Here is a 16,828-nt window from a genome sequence, read left to right as displayed (position 1 = left end):
ACTTTAGGATTATATCCAGTAACATTTTTCCAGAATCAAAACACAATGGATGCCCTAAACCTGTAGTTAAAAACATAAAATTCTGGAGATAGAGAGAAAGTCAGGTAGCACTTATGGAGAGAGAAAATAATAATGACATGGCAGAGACAGCATGGTTTATGATAAGGAAATCATGTCTGACAAATCTGCTTCTTTTTTTAAAAAGCTTACAGCTGGCAGAATAGATAAGAAACCAAAGGATGTAATGTATTTGGACTTGCAGATAGCCCTTAATAAAGAGGTACATACAAGTGATTATTAAACAAAATTGAGAACATGGGATTGGAGGCAGATTAAGGATTGGGTCAGTTTCAAGTTGGGAGGCTGTGATTAGTGAGCTGCCACAGGCACTGATGGGGGTCAAAGCAGTTCACAATCCATAGCAATGTTAGGGATGAGGGGATCCAGTGTGATAATGGAGTCAGATGCAGAGAAGCTTCAAAAGGGATATAAACAGGTCAAATGAATGGATGAGGACATGGAATGTAGAAAAAAGTGCAAGATCATTCACTTTGGTAGAAAATTAGAAACAGAATTTTGTCTTACAAAAATGGTGTTGGTGCTGAGATATCTATGAAAGTTAAAGTGCAGGTCCAACAAGCCATTAGGAAGGCAAATGATATGTTTGCCTTTATCATAAGGGGATTGAGCACAAGAGTAAAACATTTTACTAAAATCATACAGGACTCCAAGGAGACCAACCCACTGGAATACCATGTACATGGCTGGTTTCCCTATCCAAAGATGGATATACTTGCGATAAAGGAAGCACATGAAAAGATTTACTATATTGATTCTTGGGATGGGGGTGTAGGACAGGGTCAAACTGTCTTCTGTGGAAAGATTTCATTCACTGTCACAACTCTGGGGTTTAAAAGAATGATGGATGATTTCACTGAAACATACAAAAATTCTAATTGATCTTGACAGTGCAAATGCAAGGATGCTTTCTCCCTTGGCTGAAGTACCTGGAACCAGGGATGAGTCCAAAATAAGGAGTTTGCTATTCAGGCCAGAGAGGAGAAGAAATTTCATTAACCAGTTAATCTTTGGAATTCTCTACTCAAGAGGGACATGAGGCTTAGTTACCAAGAACATTCAAGACAGAGATCGATAGATTTTTTTTTAAATATTAAGGAGATCATAGATACGAGATTACTGCAGTAAAGCAGCAAGCTAAAAGATCAACCATTGTTTTACTGAATTGCAGAGCAGGTGCGAGGGACCAAATAGCCTATTTGCATTTTCATTTTTTGTATTCTAATTTCCTTGAAATATTTCAGACCAATGACCTTTCATCACAATAGTTCCTTACTTGGAAAGTAAAAACGTAATCTCATTTGAAGCAACCTTGTGTAATCAAACTGTAGTTAGCTGACCAGCTGAAGGGAATTCTCCTATTCTTTATTTCTGAAGACTTGTTCAGGCAAGACAAATGCTGGAAAACCAAAATTAAAAAAAGTCCTGGGGTTATTCACCTGGTCAGGCAACATAAATGGAGTAAAAGGGTTAACCCTACATTATAAATTCAAAGAGCAGCAATTTTATGATAGCAATCCCATGTAGATTCAGGTGACATTTATAAATTGCAAGAGGTTGGTTCATGTGTTTTATGGTGTCATCTGAAGAATTCAATCATGTTAATGCCTTACAAGACAAACAATTGTGGGAGGAATTGAAACCAGCCAGCCACCCTTTTCATTTTGAGGAATTCGCAGAGCAGATTAAATTGCAGAAAGTCACAGGTAATAACTACACTGAAGCAGATGATTTTGCTCCCTTTAAAGTGCAGAACACTAGAAGTATTATCCTCAGTCATCACAGATCTCTGCACTTCAATTTAGTCTGGTAATAAATTGCTCACTCACATTTAACTTTGAAGTGATTGATCAGACTTAAAATGTTTCACCTGTGGCAATAGTTCAATAGAAAATAAATGTACAGTTTTACTTGTTTGTAGTAAAAACAAGAGAAACTAAAGCAGATTGGGAAGGAATGTACTGCAAGCAGTTGTAAAAGTGCACACATCAAGCAGGCATCATCTTTCAAGTTTACAATTCTTGAAGCAATGCATCTCTTTTATATACAATTCAGAAGCCACGAACATTAGTCAATTCATACATTTAAAAACAACATTTGTTTCAAATTCTGAGAAGAGAGAATGAATAGATCCCAAAAACAAAGTACAGGGCACACACAAGTTCCGTTTTTACAGATAGCCTCAAGTCGATTTTCTATGCAAGTCGGAAAATACACAAAAAACAAAAATCACTCGATATGGTGACCATATCTCCACAGCATTGTAATAATGAATGGCGTCAAAAACACACAAGACTGATAAGAAAGAACAGTTACTGAGAGTGGGGTCGGAAAATTGAGGAAGAGAGCAAGAGCGAAAACTGGTACAGCTGTTCATAGGAATGAACACGTACATTCGCCAGACTTTTGAATTTTATATTATGGAAGATTGTAACCCAGGAATAGCCTGTAACTTTATTGTACAAAGACCGAAAGGCAACTGAAAATTGCAACCAAAAAGGGTTGAAGTTTGTTTGAAAAGAGGCTCTTGTATTTACAGAATGAGCTAGGCTTAGTAACTGAAGACACTGCCAATAAACAATGGACAAAAAAAAATATAGGTAGATGGGAAAGGTAGAAGGAAAAGGAACACATTTCTAGCAGTGTAGAGCAGAATGATGTGTGTGCCAGAGTTTGAGAAAGCTGTAAGCTTATATTTGATTGAAAGAGGGTGAACTAACAAGGATGTTACTAGAGATCAAATCCAGTTTCAGCTGCAGTGATAAGGCTACAAATGCAGTGGAGAAATTGTTAATATGGTGATGGATTGGATGGGACTTTTGAAACTTAATGCTGGACCAAGCTGTATTTCAGGAATGAATCTATACATGCTTTTTGCTTCCAAGCACCCCAAAACAATTGAAATCTAATGAAGGTCCAAGAAAACTAATCAAGTCTTAAAGATTCAAGGAGGGAAGGAATCATAGTTGGTCTTTATGGGAATAACATATGGAAGCAGCAAGAGAAAACACATTCTAAAAGACATATGGGTTAGGAAGTTGTGGGCATGCTATGTTGGCGCCGGAAAAATGGTGACACTTGCGGGCTGCTCCCAGAACACTCTACACAAAAGATGCATTTCACTGGGTGTTTCGATGTACATGTGACTAATAAAGATCTCTTATAATGTGATTTCTCACATCCTACACCAATATCAATTAATATCATTACTCAGTGATCTTTCCAATCATTTCTGTATCTTGAATGATTTTAATCATCATACAGATTAGATTAGTCAAACTGGCAAGGATAACATTTAAGACTAGTGTATGTGGGATGATTTTTTTTGTACTGCAATACATTGGGGAATCAACCAGGAAATAGGCTATTTTAGATCTGGTACAGTGTAATGGGACAAGAATAATTAAAAATCTCATATTAAACCATCCCCTAGGGAAGAGCAATCATAGTTTGAAGATGACAAACAAGTCTCATAAACTTAAATGTAGGCAATTACAATGGCATGAGGACAGGGTTGGCTAAAATAGACTGGGAAAGATATGATAAGATGGTAGATCAGAAGTGGCAGACACTTAAGGAGGCATTTCATAAATCTCAAAGTAGCATATTCTGGTGAAGAAGAAAGGCTATACAAGAAGGATGCACTATGAATAGCTAACTAGAGAATTTAAGAATGGGACTGAACTGAAAAAAAAAGGTGTACAATGTCAGACTGTTGGGAAGCAAGGAGGAATGGGAAATTTTTTTTTAGAAACTAGCAAAGGATGACAAAGAAAAATGAAGGAGAAGATAGTGAAAACAGAGGTACCTTTTCTGATCTTTGGCCCTTTGTTAAAGGATAAGTGCGAGGAAGTTCCAAACAAAAATGCTGCAACATTAACTACCACATTACTCATGTATATTTTATGACTTGCTAAGATTTGTAACTTTGTTTTAGTCCTTGGTTTCTGTTTGTTTTCCCCGAAATTTACAAGAACTTTCTCACCTTTGACTTGAACCTTAGGACGTCACCTTACGGCAAATCCATCCTTTCAGTTCTTCTGGCTACCATTGACTTAGAGAACACATGTTCTTCATGTTCAAATTCTTATCTTAGCTTCAATCTAAACCAAGTCAATAACAACAGAATTTGCAGGTGTGGTCAAAGTTCAGTCTTCCACTGTTGAAGATCATTTGGCTACCATAAAATAACTTTACCATACTCCCTCTTCCCCACCTTTATACAAATCTCTCAAAAAAACATGGTCTTTTGTCCACACCTCAAATTCCTTCCCTTCAGCAAACAATATTCTTTTATGCCTACTCAATTCCATAAAAATTAGAGATTTAATAAATAATGTACTGAATACACATCTGTCAGCCAAGTATAGAATTGTACTACAGTGGATGATTCATTAACATCTGTTTCCCTCATACTGCATGGTGCTTAAATGCCACCTGGTACCAATGTGTATTCAAATTAAGAGGAGTATTTGTAAATATATTTTAATCAATTTTCTGCATCAGATCTATGTCAGAAAAGAAAGAAAACACAAACTCACCTTTTTTCACTTTAATGAGTAGATGAGCTCCATAAATAATTAAGCAGTACAGGCAAAATTCATCCTTTATTGTAGAAAAAGCATGTCTAAACCTTGTTTAGTATTCTGATCTCCAATAAGTGAGCACTGGAATAAAAAAAAGTCACTTATTCAATAACAGTTCTACATCTGGTGCTGGAATCAGCTACATTTTTGTTTAAATTTCATTTCCCAATAATGGCATTAAATCCAATTAAAAATTTGTTTCAGATCAATATTTCTTCCATTCAAAATGTTCACCACTGTGAATGCATTAGCCAAGTGCAAAATAAATTTTCTTCCCTCAAATTCCTTGGGCATTAGTTGATGCAACAACGTCTTCACAAGCTGTGCCAAAATGCATTAATAATTTGAAACATGAAAGGGAATATCATGACCAGTGACCCAAGGCTTGGTTACACAGGAAGGTTTTTGAAGACACCAATGACTGGCATGTGTTAAGAGCCTAGATTAAGAGGGTAGAAAGATTTAAGGGGTGTAGGGGTTACAGGATTATAAAGTTGCAAATTTTAAAACTGAAGCTTCAGCAAAATCAGAGCCCAATGTAGGTTAGTAAGCACTGAGAGTTAGCAAATGGCCACCATAAAGATAAATTATTTCATGGTTTAAAGAAATGTAATTACTTCTGGGTCTTCTTTTGTCCAGAGGCTAATCTGGGCAAGCGTGAGGTGTTGCACTTTGGGAGGTCAAATGTTAGAGGAAATTGTACTGTTTATGGCAGGACCCTTAACAGCAATGATGTACAGAGGGATCTTAAACTCCAAGTCCATACCTCCCTGAAAGTGGCAACGCAAATAGATAAAAGTGGTGAAGATGATGTCTGGCATGCTTGCCTTTATCACTAGGGTCAGGAAGTCACATGGCAGTTTGGTTAGGCTGCGCTTTGAGAATTGCATGCAGTTCTGGTTGCCCTATTAAAGGGAGGATGTGGAGGCTTTGCAGAGGGATCAGAAGAGGTTTACCAAGATGCTGCCTGGATTAGAGGGTATGAGCTACAAGGAGAGGTTGGACAAACTTCGGTTGTTTTCTCTGGAGCTTCAGAGGCTGAGGGAAAACCTGATAAAAGTTTATAAAATTATGAGAGGCATAGATAGGGCAGACAGCCAGAATCTTTTTACCACTGTAGAAACGTCAAATACTAGAGGGCATAGCTTTAAAGGTGCGAGGGGGAAGGTTTAAAAGGGGGTGTGCAAAGCAAATTCCTTTTGTTGAATAAACAAGAGTGGTAGGTGCCTGGAACACACTGCCAGGAATGGTAGTGGAAGCAGCTACGATAGTGGCACACGAGGCTTTTAGATAGACACAAGAATATGCAGGGAATGGAGAGATATGGATCATGTGCAGGCAGAGGGGACTAGTTAAATTAGGCATCATTCTTGGCACACACATAGTGGGCTGAAGGGCCTGTTCCCGTGCTGTACTGTTCTATATTCTGTTTCCAAGTCTTGGAATTTGATAGAGGAACAAAAAAAAGCAGAAAACACTTTCTGATGCAAGCAGTACAATTAAATTTAATTTGATGAATTCTAAAATTACCAGAACAAAATGTTAAATTACATTAAACAATGCATACAAATCATAAATTGCAACTGCAAAATAATCATTTTATAAATACAGTCGCATGGCCAACCTGACAGACTTGTAGTCTGGCATGCCTGCTGATTTATTTGATAAACAGCCACCAATCCAGAAAGCAGTCAGATTCCAAAGTTGTTTGATACATCATGCAACCACATAGGCCACCACATATTGGGTTCATAAGACTTTAAACTATGGAAGTGGTTATTGGAATTGACTTTCCAATATTATAGATTTACACTAAGACTGTAAATAATGGGCAGTGACAGCAAATGTTTAAAATTTTTCCATGAAGACACAATTGCACTAATCTAACAATACTGTGTTCCCATAGGTAGCGAACTAAAAAAAACCACGCTAAAGGTGTGTTTTGAAATCTTCAATGACTTCCAGCTTTGAAGTTACTATTAGTATAAAGTTAACCCAGTAATTTTGTATAAAGATACGAGGTCATAACAAAACATGTTAAATCAAATGAAAATGGAACTCAATTGATCACTTTTAACAACACTCATCAACATGTAGCAATCTGAAGTTATGTCAGTGATAATAAATCTGATTCTTTACATTATCAAAAAAACATTGTACCTATCACAAGAGTTTGATGGACGTGAGAGGATGCCTCAAACATCAGGATATTAAAAATGATGGCAAGAAAACAAAGACTTGCCTTTATGTGGCATCTTTTTCAACTTCAGAACATTCCAAAACACTACAGCCAATGAGACACCTTTGTAGTGTATTCACTACTGTAAAAAGAAAAACACAACAGCAAGTCTTGGCACAGCTGTGTCCCACAAACACCAAGAGATTCATAATTTGTCCTCTGACATAAAAAACTAGGACCACCCAGAGAAAAAATTTCTCTTCTGCAAATATCACCATGGGATCGTGCACATTTACCTGATGGGGTAGACGAAGCCTCAACTGAGTGCATCGCTTGGGTGGAAATTATCCTTGTAGGTTTTAATTGCGACCAGTCTGCTCTCAGCATGCTTTGAGGATGAACAATTCGTTACCAGGCAAATAGAACAGACTGTTATAGCTTAGACACTTTAGTTCATCTAAAGCATGGCAAATAATTAGTTGCGCAAGTCAAATATTGAAATATTAATAGCCATCTCCTGAATTATATACTTAACTGGTAATGATAGCTGATTCATACTAGTAAGTAGTCTAGTTATTGATGCCATATGATTCCACTTTAAAGCTTGTTAGCATTTTACTGAATTGTAAAAGATCTGTTGTTACAGGGGCTTTTGAATCTCAAAAGATGTTGCAAAACAAAATACAGAAGTAAGAAAATTTGTCAAAGGACAGTTTTCTTAATAGGAGGAAAACAACCTGCTGAAAGCTACTTTGCAATAGTAAAACAGTCCAACTAACACGTTTAAGGAGCAATTTTTTTTCCCCTCAGATGATGTAACTCACAAACCTTGATCACTGCCTCATCATTCAAGGAACAACTGCAAGAAAAAAGACAAGATTTGGTACCCTGGACAGCATCAACACAATAAATCTGTGCCAACTTGGTAAAATCTTAAAATATGGCAAATGCTTTAACCTAATCCAAGGAAATAAAAAAATGCTGCATTAATTTTCTGACATGACACTTATAAAAAAAAATCTTTCAGTAAATTGTATAAATTAATCTGCTTTATCTGAATAAAAGTCCAATAAAAAGCAGCTAATTTGCTCTTGCATATTTACATATTTAAAATTTGATATTGGAATCAGAACATCCCAGGTTAATTTTTCTATATTATATATATACATAAATATAAAAAACTGCAGTTTAAAAAAATGCAATCTCAACTCTGAACAATCAAGATGTTCAAAAAAATCTTAAATGTTTGGAGTCAAGATTGCATTATTTTTTAAACTGAAGTATTTTTGCCTGCCATCCTTTCTTTCATCTTTATATTCAGGCCTGCTTGGCGTGTCCCAGTAGGCCAGATTGTACAAAATCACCCATACTTTAGCGTTACATAGCGTTTCTCTTTACACAGAGAAAGGATCTTAACTGCCCCTCAATGGCTACATTATTTCACACCAACAGAAAAATTCTGTAATGCAGACCAACTTGTTTTCCCTTTCTCAGCTCTGGTGTAGGGTCTCTGACCTGAAACATTAATTGTTTCTCTTTCCATAGTTGCTGCTTAATCTAAATTTTCTGTTTTGTTTCTGATTTCCAGTATCTTTTCTTTTTAAAATGTCCATTTGAAATGTTTAGTTGAATAAAGAAAAGCACTTTTCCCATTCCTGAAAATTCCCTTTGTTGAAATCAGAGTTCAGAATTCACTCCAACCCAGGAGATGTGAACTTAAATCCTAACTCTGCCAATCCACCTGGAGAGCGGAGGATTAACGTATCAGAAGCATTCTTCGTGATATTGATAATATTTATAAAAATAAAATCTGAAATAAGCTGGAAATACTCAGTAGATCAGGAAGCATCTGTGGAGACAGACACAAGAATTAACATTTCTGGATGAAGACCTAGAAAATATCATTAATCTGAAATGTTATATGTTATTCAGAGGAGGAGGGTGACCATGGGCCAGGAAGTTAATTACACCAAAATTACCATTTTGTGACTATAATAGTACATCAGAGAGGTTATTTATCTTGTGAAAGGTGACAATCCTGTTATAGGTTAAGTTACTATTGGTGAATATCCCTTTAAAACATAGTACAGTAGTGTGTGTGCGTGTGTGGCGTGATTACGACAACAACAGGAGGTGATGATGTTTTCGGAGAAGGAGGAGGAGAAGGAGGAGGAGAAGGAGGAGGAGAAGGAGGAGGAGAAGGAGGAGGAGAAGGAGGAGGAGAAGGAGGAGGAGAAGGAGGAGGAGAAGGAGGAGGAGAAGGAGGAGGAGAAGGAGGAGGAGAAGGAGGAGGAGAAGGAGGAGGAGAAGGAGGAGGAGAAGGAGGAGGAGAAGGAGGAGGAGAAGGAGGAGGAGAAGGAGGAGAAGGAGGAGGAGAGAGACCCTGCCTGCTGGTCTCTGTATCGATGGATGAAAAACAATAACTGTGCCTGTCACTACAATCCACGTATGGATTTTTGGAATAATCCAGTGGAGTCCACTTTGTCATTAACCTGTAGAAGGAAACAGGTATTTGTGTGGATGGCCACGTCTCGAGTGCCTTTCGGGATGGCAGATACTTCGGAACAAAGCAGTGGAGTAGTCACTGCTGAGTAGACACTGAGGTGTCGTATGGGTTCCATCATGGAACATTTGGATTTTGTAATTTCTCTATTCTCTCTCTACATCTTCTCTTCAGTCAATGGTGGCTTTGTAGAAGCCTTTGCTCATGTTTCACCTTATGGCTTGCTGAACGGAACTTTGAGAACTATTCCTGGACTTGGAGTTAAGGAATTTGCCACACACACACTACGAGTTTAATTTTTGGGGTTAATGTTTAAGATCTAACATTTTTACTTTTATTTTTCTTATCATCATAAGTAGTTACTAATAAAACAGTTTCTAACACTTATACATGACTTGGTGTGTTTCTTTTGTTGCTGGTACGTAACAATCCCAACTGCAAAGCTTGCCCACAAAAGAGCACAAGTGTATATACTTGCTTGGATAAGTGTGGTTCCAACAACCCTCAAGAAGCTACATGTTCCAGAAGAAAAGCAGTCTGCTTGACTAGCATCCCTTCCAGCATCCCCTTTGCTCCACCATCAATGAACACAATAAGTCTGGGACCTTTTGATTTACTAAGCTTTTCATTTGCAATCACATCTTTCATTTCCCTCTGCAAATTATTCTCAAAAAGAGTAACTATATGCAGACATAAAAGGCAGGAGGGGCAGGTGGTAGGGAAAAGAGAAATCAACTAATCCATTGTAAAAAAAAATGCAATATGCAATTCATTTAAACCAAATTGTAATCTAATTATTTTCCTAAAGGAACAGTTTTCAAATAAAATTAGTTGTTCACTTAGAACTGCATTAATTCTTTAGGCCTTCTCTTTTCTATAATTCTCAATAAACCTCCTTACACATAATTTTTAAACTAGATACCATTGAAGTGCCTCGCACTGTTGGACCTACCTTGTGCAAGGATATTGAAATGGGAAATTCAGTTTCATTTAAACATACAGCTGAGCCTTAAATGCATTAAGCAGAGAATCATCAGTGATAATTATCATCAAGAGCTTCTCTTCCAACACTAACAATGTCACCTCTGGTGTGCATCAAGGAAGCATCCTAAGGCCGATCCCATTTCTTAACTTTATGCTGGGCTTTGGTAATATAGCATCAGTTTTAACAAGACATCCAACTTCATGCCAATTCTTTTGACTCCTCCACCAAATCAATCAAGATAGTTGCCAAACGTCTAGTGCTAAACATCGTCTAAACATTGCAAGACAGAAGCCATTCTTAATCAAAAAGGAAGGACTCAGTAGAGGAACTCAGTGGGTCAGGCAGCATCTATGGTGGGAAATGGACAGTTAACATTGTTTCAGGTCAAGACCCTTCATCTGAACTGAGAGGTAGAGGAAAGAAAGGAGGATCCTCCAGTGGTCTGTTTTTTTGCTCCAGATTCCAGCATCCCCACCATTCTTGATCCCAGTTAGAATTTCCATTCAGTGGATACCAACCTCAACCTGCTTTCCAGCAAAGTGCATTATAGTAAATAGATCATTTAAGCAGAAAAAGTGGGTTATCTGGAATGGTTGAAAATGATGCTGAGACCCAAAGGCTGCAACGTGCCCAGATGAAAGAGGAGGTGCTGATCCTCAAATTTATGCCTGGCCTTTTTACAACAGAACAGGAGGCCACAGACAAATAGATCAGAGAGGCAATGGGATGGACAATTAAAATGGTAAGCAGTAGGAAGCTCAGGGTTATCCCTGCACACTGAATACAGATATTTTGCAATAGTGTTACTCAAACATCTCTATAGTGAGGCCAGGGTTATAAAAGGCCTTTCCTAGCCTTTCCCCCCCCCCCCCCACCTTTCTCTCTTACCTTTGACCCATCCATCCCCTGGTGGGTCTGCCCTCCCCTCCTCCCCAACATCTGCCTATCACCACCTTGCGCCCACTCCACCTCCCCTCTTTTGTCCACCTATCACTGCTCTGCTTTTCCATCCTATATATTGGGCTTCCTCTTTTCCTATCTTCAGTCCAGAGGAAGGGTCCTGACCCAAAACGTTGACCGCCTGCTTTTCTCCACAGATGCTGCCTGGCCTGCTGAGTTCCTCCAGCACCATAGTGTTTTTCATCTAGATTCCAGCATCTGCAGTCCTTTATTTCTTTAGATTTTATAATGTCACTGTCTAAAATACTGTATATTTTTTTCCAATTCTTTGAACTCATGACTGCTGCAAAATTAAATGTCTGTTATTCTTGATTCTTCCATGAGATGGAGCTGTTAGCTGCAATCCTTGACTCCATGACTAGAAAATGTTTGTGGAAAAATCTCTTGCACTAAAACATGCAACATTTCTGCAGACTAACCATGTACAAATCACCTGAGGTTTACTGGCTTTTTTTAAAAATTCCACATGCAGTAAAATTCCAGAAGGAAAAAGTTTAAAACACTTACTAGGAACTAGGCAACAGAACTTATGTACAGGAATATACAAAATCTCATCCTATTACCATATGCTGTATTTTTCATGTAGGTACACTTCTCAGAATCAATATTACATATAGGATCAAGCTATAACTATTTCAGATATTGACACATTAGGAAAAACTCGTCTGATTTTATTCAATATAGATTTTTGTTAAAATCAATTTGGGATTTATGGACACAAATGCATGTTACTACAAGAAATATTGCAAAACACATTTTTGAAAGCAGTTTTCAAAAGCTTCAAGTTATTTGAAAACAGTTCTCTAGCAGTTTATGCTTTGCTGCATTACCATACCCTTAGAGAATGCCAAAGGTGTCAGAAATCCCCTTTTATATAAGCTCAGCAATGCAACCCACCTTCATTGCTTTGTATTTGCCACCTACCAGAAATCCCGGACCAAGAGTAGGCAATCCAGCCCCTAAGACTGTTCTGCAACTCAACCATATCATGTCTGGATTTGCTCCACAACCTATTTACTTGCCTTTTCTCCAGATCACAGGCACCAAAACACAATATAGAAATATCACTCATCAATTCCACCTTCTTGTTTACAGCATTTGTCTATCCTTTCATACCACCCCTCTACCCTCAACTGTTCTTACCCCGTACTCTTCCTGGAAAATCATCCATGTCTGTATTTTTTGCAAAAATGGATATCTTACCTCAAAGTCACACAGCACAGAAACAGACCCTTCAGCCCACTACGTCTATGCTGACCATTGTACTTAGCTAAACTAGTCCCACTTACCTGCATTTGGTACATAGACTTCTATGCATTGTCAATTCAATTGCTTGTCGAGATGCTTCCTAAATATAGAGATACTTGCTTCCTTAAGCAGTACAGTCCAGATTCCAAAATGACCGTATGCAGAAAAATTTTCCCTCACATCCCCTTTAACTTTGCCCTTTCACCTTATACTCATGTTCTCTCATTTTAGACACACCCACCAAGGGAAAAAGATTCTTACCATCTATCCTCCTATTGTATACATCTATTAGGTTACCCCTCAGCCACTTCTGTTCTGGGGAAAACAAATCCAGCCCATCCAATCTTTCCTTACAACCGATGCTCCAAGGCAGGCAACATCTTGGTAAATCTCTGCATCCAACCCAGTGGAATCACACCCTTCTTACAATGTGGCAACCAGAACTTACTCCTGATGACAGAAGAGCTCTGAGGAGTAATCCTCTAGTCCCATACCCCCTGCTCCTTACTTCCCTGCACCTCTGCAACTTATTCTCACATATGCCCATCAACTCCTTTGATACTTTCAACCATTAACTCATACTAAAAGGGTAATTTACAACAGCCAATTAATTTAAACAGCACATCTGTGGGAGGAAACCAAGACAATCATTTAAAAAAATACAATGCGACTTGTGTACAATACAGACAGAAATAATTTGGAAAATGACAATTACACAACACCATGCAATAGAAACGTTGATTTGTCCCAGTTAATTCTGAATCAAGTAATCAGCATATCTTAGAACTTGCTTTGAACTACACAAAGGAATATATAAAAAGGCACATCAATAAATCATACCAGAGATACAAAAATAGCAGGTGATTATCACCAGATTAAGTAACTTGTTGATACAGACAAGAGTAAAAGGGAGCATATCATGTAATCTTAGAGAATTAAACTCAGTGTAGAAACACCAGCAAGGAGGACCACGATGAAGCAAAAATAACCCATTTCCCCAAAAATCAGCCTGAGAAACAAATAATCCTGGGGTTCACACCCCTCTCATGGAAATGCTTCATGATCATTCTGGTAAATTACAAACCAAGGGAGGATGAGCAAAGTCAATTTACTGCAACAGTGCAATGGAGGATCACCACGTCCACAGAAAGCTAGTTTGCTTAAGCCGAAAAGAACACAATTTGTCACTAGGGAAACTTCCAAATTGACTGATTCCAAGGAAATCACAACAGCAACCGAGTACTAGAATGTTAAATGAACCTGTCCAAGTTGGGAATACAAGTGTTATTTGTCTGGGACTTCAGCAAACAAAGATAAAGATCTATACTTACAACACAGTTTGGGCCCATAAATGTAGGGGGGCTAGAATGGTGGAGCTGCAAGGAAAAAAAAAGATATTGGCTCTGGTAATAATTCCTCCTTGATGGCACTTCAGAAACTGAGGCAAACAAAATGACGATTATGGGTGTGCTTGCAATTCATCTGGACTTGGAAGAAGTGCAAGTCATTTAAAAAAAAAGTGCCTGCCCAATGAGCTGATATTATAAAATTAATTCCTATTTGGTAACAGTCATTAGAACTTCCCTGTAGATTACTGCTGAGGGTTTTGTTCTGCTTCCCTTTCACTTTTGTGCCTATGCATGCATTTTCTTTTAAATTCATGGGACACTGGCAACATTTGACTATATACTGTTCACTCAAGTAGCCCCAAGGGCTTCAAGAGTTAAGCACAGTGCAAGACTAGACCTGCAGGTGAAGATTACATGGCTCCTGCCACTGAACAAAACAGGTTAAACAGTTTTTTTTAAAAAGATAACTTTTTAAAAAAAATATAGCTGAGTTAGAATGGTTAGAGTGCAGAGTAGGGGCCTAACATCAGATTCACAACCTAACTTAACAGTGAGCCCCTATACTTTTTCAGATGCTCTTTTCTTTATTGTCAATTATTTCTGAAAGCCTCCTTCTTACTTCTGTACACTCCTCATCTTGGCATTCTGCTTACACACTCCTTCTGCCTTTCTCTGACAATTTCTTCATCCTCCCAACAGCTTACTTCCTACCTGGATTCAGGAGTTCACATTGCTGAAACTTAAAAAGTTAGATTACCAGCAAGTCAAAAAGGAAACTGGAACCTGGACTGGAGTACACTTACTTCAGCTAAAGTGGGCTTCCCCTTGATGTTATACAGGATGCAGAATAACTACCTTAACCAGAAATAATGCACCATAAAGTAGTTGACACAAGACCAATGTCTAGGATGACATGACTCTGTGTGTGTGAAGGAATAACCACTGTCCACACCAATAATTCAAGTGAGTGAACATTTCCAATACAGCCTTCAATATAATGGTTTTCAAAACATCAATGCACTGAGCTGAACGTGGTGGAAGAAACACAGGCAAAAAAAGGTTCTGTAGAGATCAATATTCTAGTGTTGATTTGCAAATAGCCATGCCTGAACCAGCCCCTGAAGATCCTTTCAATACTGTCCCTCACTGACAGTTCATTGTTCAGAGAAAGAGGTTCAAGTAAACAAAACAAAAAACAAAATAATTTTGGGTTTATTAAATAAGCCTTACAAGATGACTTACAAAATTCAGTAACATTTCAATGTACTGCAGTAAGTACTCAAGTTTCGTTATAATACCATCAGTATTCTGAATGCAAATTACTGAGGACTTCAAGAAGTGTTCATTCCAGCTGACTGATTGCCTTTCTCCAAAATAAGTTAACCTCTGTTCTTAGCTCTCGTTGGGGTGGAGGCCTTGGATGTTTGGCTGCAAGCCTTGAACGTGCCGAGGAACACGTCATGACTGTCAGTGAATTACTGATCTGCTGATGCTCTTTCCACCTACCATGCGTCCTTTAGATCACACATTTTTCTGCTGGTCCTTGGCCTTCAGGTGCAGTTGTTTTTCCCATTGAGACAAGGTGAAAATTTCCAATGCAGGGAATGCTAAAATAACAAGTGTGTGCACGTGCACGTGTAACAGGAATTGTTGACGTTTCCTGTCGAGACTGTACACCAGGACTGCCGCAGGGTCTGGACCCGAAACAGCAACATTTCCCCCACCACAGATGATGCTTGACCTGCTGAGTTCCTCCAGCAGTTTATTTTTTGCTCCAGATTCCAGCATCAGCAGTTTCTTGTGTCTCCAGAGATTGCCTTGCAATTGCAGTTAATTAGCTCCTGGATCTCCTGATCATTCTCAAACCAGTCTCCTTTCTTCTTGGTAGGGAAGCCAAGAGTCTTGTTTGCTGAACAATAAAGGTTCACGGTGAGAACCTGGACTACTTTCCACATCTTATGAGCCACCTCTTAAGCAAAGGCAGACAATAAATCTAGGAGAAAATTCATGATCTAATGGGCAGCAATGATCCCGGTCTTGCTTTATTTTTCTGTTATGTGGGGGCTACAACAGGGACTTCGAGGCATTGGAGATGTGCCACAAATTCAGTTTTGCAAAATCCTCCAAATTATCTGGAAAGTGAATAAACGTCAGCTTGGGCAAGTTTGCTGATATCACCAAGGTCCTAATTACACTCAGCTCTGCTGGACAGGCCACACCATTCACACCTGTCACCAAACTTCCAAGAAAGACCTTATTCCGATCATGGGAAGGGACCACCAGGTGGACAGAGGAAAATGATTCATGGATGTTCTCAAAGTTTCTTTGGGGGTGGGGGTACAACTGATCACTTTGATGGGCTACTTTTTGTCAATATCAAAGTAATTTGTAAAAAGGTAGAGAAAGATCATTCAGAACAGCATTGAGAAGCTCAATTCAGGAAGTTCAGAGTAAACAGTGGAAGGGGCACCCCACCTCACAAATCAACACAGACAAGCAGGGAGGTGCCATATTGGACAGGCAGGTCGGTAGTCTGAAGGTCACACAGATCGACCTTTGTCACCTCACAATCAAAAGAGTAGAAGCACATCATCCTGGATGCAAGTTAAAGAAGACAACTTGCACAGATGTTAATTTTGCTACTGAAGTGCCACATTTTCAGTCATGTTAAATTGTACTTATTTACAAATATTATGGGTGCATACAGATGGAAGAAAATATTGCGCATGGCCATGAAAGAGAAAAATATTGCTCCAAAACTACAAATCATATCCACCCTCAACACTAAAGAGTGAAAACCTGTGCTGTAACCATTTATTAATACATGCTATCACTGATCCACTTTTCAGAGCCAATGAAAAAATAACTACTGCAATGGCTTTTTTTTAAAAATTTACATCCAATATGCACAGTTAAACTTTCATTAGAGTGCAAGTGTGT

General features: G+C 38.4%; 1 long non-coding RNA gene across 6 annotated transcripts in view; it reads right to left on the bottom strand.

Moving 5' to 3' along the window:
• LOC127583989 (uncharacterized) overlaps window positions 1-16,828 on the bottom strand; it is a 48,963-nt gene that overhangs the window by 16,820 nt on the left and 15,315 nt on the right. For 3 of the 6 annotated variants that reach the window (XR_007958322.1, XR_007958325.1, XR_007958326.1), the window contains exons 2-3: window positions 4,620-4,745; window positions 4,064-4,181 (exon numbers count right to left, since the gene is read on the bottom strand). This is a non-coding gene — a long non-coding RNA (uncharacterized LOC127583989). Of the gene's footprint in view, window positions 1-1,354; window positions 1,478-4,063; window positions 4,182-4,619; window positions 4,746-16,828 lie in introns of all 6 variants that reach the window. The other 3 variants (XR_007958324.1, XR_007958327.1, XR_007958323.1) reach the window with 2 other exon arrangements.

This window comes from Pristis pectinata, chromosome 28 (assembly GCF_009764475.1).
Source record: "Pristis pectinata isolate sPriPec2 chromosome 28, sPriPec2.1.pri, whole genome shotgun sequence".
In the NCBI taxonomy this organism is placed as follows: domain Eukaryota; kingdom Metazoa; phylum Chordata; class Chondrichthyes; order Rhinopristiformes; family Pristidae; genus Pristis; species Pristis pectinata.
Note: the sequence above shows the minus strand (reverse complement) of the source record. Positions and strands in the feature narration are given on the sequence as shown.